Here is a 5,573-nt window from a genome sequence, read left to right as displayed (position 1 = left end):
TGGCTTATTTTCTTAAACATGTGGGATGTGTCTGGATGTATTAACATAGGGAGATAATGTGCATAGGGCAAGAGAGTATTTCAAAGACTGGAATAAAAGCAGGAACAACTAAATATAGCTGGGAGGTGGGAAGGAAAGCAGGAGTAAAGTCCTTGGAAAACAGAGAGAAGATTGTTGCCTGAATAAAGGAGCCAAGTGAGGTTGCAGAGAAGCCCAAGCATATCAAGATATAGAAGGGTCCATTGGATTTGGCCACATGGAGGTTTGCATTGACCTTGACATGAACAGCTTCATATTATATGACGTTTTATGCACCTATATATAGTCAGGTTTTTATGAGCCTCAGGTGGTTGATAGGAAGGAATAATCATTGCCACAATTTTTGTCAAGTCTGAGGAAGAACTGTCTGCTGACTTATTACATTTTCAATTAGGGGGTAATATTTGATGTAAGTGGCTCTGAAAGGTTTTCTACCTCCTCTATGATTGGAATCTGTAACTGGAAATTGATCCGGCGTGGTAACAAGAATGCTCTCCTCCTGTTTAATCTCTTAGGTTTTTTTTCTCTGTAGGGCACTCACTGAAAATGATGACCAAGAACTGTCTTAGTGCAGCCAGGCTGGGAAAACCAGTAGTAAACAATGTAGGAAAAAGAGAGTTGTTGCATTTGAATAATCAGACTCTTTTTAGAATGTTAATGTTTCTTATATGACCAATTTCATTTTTATTCAATGTCAATGGAAATTACTTGAACTAAAATGTGTAATAAACTTTACTTATTCAAGGAGAGTCTATAGCAGAAAATGTGTTATCTGTGGATATTATTGAATTACTTCCTTGTAAGAGGGCAAGTTGAATTTGTCTGCTGTTATTTTAGTTTATAAGAGCACAGCATTTATTTTTCCTTAACTGTGCTCTCCTTTGTATAATGGCAGAAACATTGCAGTCCTACCACACAGTGTAAGCGCAGAAATTTGCTCTTCATATTCTCACATACATACTTTTGCTTTAATACATGGAGAGCTGATATATGCACATATCTTTAATGTATATTTTAATGTAAAAGCTTTGCTGGATTTGTAAATTTGTTAAATCTAGTTATCCTAGTAATGTTGCTTTGTCCCAACAAATGTCAGACTGTACGCCTTGCAGATTTGTCTCGTTTCATATAGACCATACTTTTCCCCACATTTTCTTTCTTTTTTCTTTCTTTTTTTTTTTTTTAGGCAAATTCTCACTCCATCACCCTGAGTAGAGTGCCGTGGATCATAGGTCACGGTAACCTCAAACTCTTGAGCTCAGCTGATCCTCTTGCTTCAGCCTCCCAAGTAGCTGGGACTACAAATGCCCACCACAATGCGAGGCTAGTTTTTCTATTTTCAGTAGAGACGGGGTCTTGGTCTTGCTCTTGCTCATGCTGGTCTCGAACTTCTGAGTTCAAGTGATCCACTGTCCTGGCCCCCTAGAGTGCTCAGATTACAGGCATAAGCCACCTCTCCCAGTCTCTCTATATTTTCTCATCTATAAGATATCTGGGACAACTCACAGCCTTTCTCCACAAGTCTCCTCCTCTTCCATCGTTCCTTATCACAGTACACACTATCATCAAGGCAGTCGACCAAACTCTTGAGCCCCACTCTCCCTGACTACCACATCAAACCCCCCACCATGGGCTGCTCACATTCCCTCTTCCTTGCATCTACGTCTCTCCATATTCATTGTCTTGTCACCTTCCCAGCCCCAACTACCATGACCACCCACCTAGACTACTGCGATATCCTTAAATGCTTCAGCCTGTTCTCCAGATCACAAACAGAATGCTGTTTTGAAAACCCAAATCTGAGGATGTGGTTTCTCTGTTTAAGACCGTTCCGTGACCTGCCATTGTCTTTGGAACAATGACAAAATCCTATCACCAGGTCTGTCTCTCCTGCTTTGCTTTGTAGCACCCCGCCCCTGGTGTGCAGGCACTTTCTCACTCTCTCTGTTCCAGGCGCACTGGTTTTCCTCTCTCTCTGGACAATGCCAAGCGCCTTTCCCCTCTGAGCCTCTGTGTCCACCATCTCATCTGTGAGCACGCTCTCCCTCTTCCTCACCTAGTTAATGCTCCTTGTGCTCATGATTCCTACTCAAATGGCATTTTGTCTTGTAGCCTTCCCCACGTACCAGGATCAGTCCCAACCCTTTGTAGCCTGGGCTACCTTTCCTTCAGAGCACTTACAGCTGTAGCTTTTTATCCATACACTATGATAAGTGTTATGAAGGAAATTTGATTAATATTTGTTTCTATCTGTAGTGTATAGATTTCATTAGGACCTGAATCATGCCTGCTTTGGTCACTTTGTATTTCCAGCATCTGTTGCCAGTAGCATAAGAGCACTCCGTAGGCATTTGTTGACAGATGAGTAAGTGAATGAGTGGTCTTAAGAGGACCGCATAAAAACATCAGGCTGACTGAGTGCACCTTATTACCAAGACTTGGGAAAAACAACTTCAAGTTCATATCCTGCTGAGTTAATAGGACCTTCCTTGTATGTAAAGGTCAGTAAATTTTAAGATTAAAGTTGATTTTCTATAACTTACTATACATAGACTGATGTGTTATTAATAATGTCAAACTATAGGGCTCTATGGAAAAGTAATTATTTTCACATGTGTTCTATAGCATTTATTGTAACTATTTATAATTGTAATCACTACCATTGTTAGTCTGTAAAACCCATTCATAAACCTCATTCATTTTATTTACTTAAAATGAATTTAGTATTAAATACAACTGGAAACAGTGCTTTAGATAAACGTAAGGTATACCACATACTTTGCTATAAATGTACTGAACAGAAGTCTAATTATTTCCCACTGTGTTCTTAAGCTTTAATTTTTTTCTATAATTCGTCAACTTGGATTTATTTCAATAATTTTGCAGCACAGTTTTGATTTGGGAAGATTATTGTTTTTCTATTTGTAGCCAAAGTTCTCTACACAAAAGGAGAATTTATTATTTGTATTCATCATACAAATGATTGGCAATTAAACAATTGATTAGAGAGATTTTTGTCTCATTACTGGACTCATAGGTCAATAGAACATAATAGTTAAGTTGTTTAACAGTAGTTGCTATTCTTATTAATATGCATTATAGTCACACAATAAATATTGTGTTGATCAAGTATAGTTTATAATTTAGGAGGTAAGCTGACTTCAGTGTCTTTCTGATCAGTTCTATAATTTCTTTAAAGAGTTGCTTACTTTTTATGTATAGCTACAGCCCCATATAAATGAGAAAGTGTATCTCTGTTACTTTATGTTTAAGTAAGTTGGAAATGATGGGACATTTATAAGGGTGCTGAGTTGTTGCTCCAAGTTAATTTTTAATTGTGCTTTGAATTAAATCTTTCCACTAAAAACTCCCATTTTCAAATTTATTACTCAAAAATGTGACAGTATGTACACTGGGACAGATTTTTTTCTGGGGTAGAATTTAATGGGATACCTTGAAATAGATAACAGTTATATACATCAGATGCATATTAAAATGTAACAGTTAATTTAACATCATACATGTACTGATATCTTTCAACATGCTCCCTAACATAATATTCCCTCTCTTAGAAATTTACCTAAAAGAAATTCTTAGAGAAGGGGTTCTTTAACAATTAGAAAAAGTTGTGAAATATAATAACTTAAGCCTATTTTATCCTGTAAAGATTTCTCATTTGCATAAATGTATTTCTGATGGGATTTTGATTCTGAAGAAATTAAGTCATTTTTTTTCCTTGTCTCCCATATCAACTTGATGAAGCCCTTACTTATTAACATTTTAATTTGGGAATTCCCAACACAATCTTAATATTAAAATAATAATAAGTGATAGTAATTGTGATTGTCATTGTGACCCTTTTAAACAGTAGCTAAAGCATACCAATTGGATAGTTTATGAAAATTACAGAGTATTTTCTTTTAGGAAATTGGTTAAAATTAGGTTTTGAAGATTTTTTCACCCATTTTAATCTTAGAAGACGTTGAGTTCCACATTGACAAGGAAAGTGTCCCTTTCATTATGTAATAGGGTAACATCTTTAAATAAAGGCCAAAATAGGCATAACAGCTTCAAGTGTGTTTAACTTTAAATTAGTAATTTAAATGTTGCTGTGTGTTTCCTTAGAAGTTGCTTTGAGGTAGAAGCTGTGCTCTGGCTACTTCTGGGGCAGACTGGCCTTTACGTTAAATATATAGGTGACAGTATGGAGTATGAGGACAGTTTTCCATATAACTATAGAGACCTTACTCCATGGGTTAGAATCTCACTTGAGACACTGTTTGTTGATATACCACAGAGAAAGCCATTAACTTATAGGGTCAAGGGTTAATGGAAGAACTATTCTCTTCCTCTTATTATCTTGCAACGTTCTGCTGGGAGCTGAAGAAAGATAACACTTTTCTCTCCCAGTTTCTCTTAGCAGTTTTAAAAATGGTGACTTCATGTTTCTGTGACTAAATGAAAGATTAAATGCCAATATGGAAAGCTTTAGAATAGTACTTAGTCACGCTGACAGTTTAGACAAGCATTCCATCATGACCACCTTCGCTGAGGTTGCTAACTGGCACCCAGTAACAAAAACTTGGTGGAAGTTACCTGAATGATTTCTTGATTTTTGTGTCTTAAGAATTTTTTCTAGTTCCATGCTAGGCAAATTAGTTATCCTGTATAAGAAGGCAAAGACATTTCATAAAATGTTTAAAGAGACCACCAAAACTACTCCTGCTCTCTCCAAAAGGAATTTTATGCCTAAAAGATAAAAATTTAGCTACTCAAATTGGTGCCCCTCAAACCCCAACTATATTAGAGAATGTATAAAGCAAAAATATACATATATATATATATATTCGCCAAAAAACTTCTTAATCATTTAAACTATGTTGATGGAATTATAGATGAAATTCGTTTGTCTAGCTTTTGTAGTTGTGAGTCATTGGTTATTTCAAGGTTATTTCAGGGTTTTTTTAGACAATATATTGCATAGCCTGACTATTCCAATATGATGTATCTGATGAGATTAGGTTGCCCAGTACAATTTAGGAGTCACTGGAAGGTCTTTTCTTATATTTAAATGTTCCACTGGGAAATTTTCTCCCGAAATTCAACCAATTAGGGGATTCTCCAGGTTAATTAAAATAAGTCCTTTCAGGATACAGCAAAACTACTGTAGAGCACTTTGGGAAACGTATTGACTCCTTTCTCTCTGAAGGCCAGAACACTTTTATAATTTCATTTGGAGGTTAGTCATAGCTATGGTTATAGTTACCACTCCAGAATCATCTTGAATTAAAATAATCTCAGCCTATTTAATTGTAATCCTCTGCCAACAAACGCAGGTTGTGCTAGTTTGATTTGACACAGATTGGATGGTGGGTTTGACTAATTTTACTAATTAAATCTGCCACAACAGTCATTGCATGTGGACACATATGGTTGCAGTCTTCCATTTCACCCATAATTCAGCTTGACAACACATATGTGAGTTTTCTTTCTACTCGATGTTTATATAACGGGAATTTTTAACACATAATTTT

This window comes from Otolemur garnettii, unplaced genomic scaffold (assembly GCF_000181295.1).
Source record: "Otolemur garnettii isolate 467f Iridium unplaced genomic scaffold, OtoGar3 scaffold00025, whole genome shotgun sequence".
Classification (NCBI taxonomy): Eukaryota; Metazoa; Chordata; class Mammalia; order Primates; family Galagidae; genus Otolemur; species Otolemur garnettii.
This window is presented reverse-complemented; position numbering follows the sequence as displayed.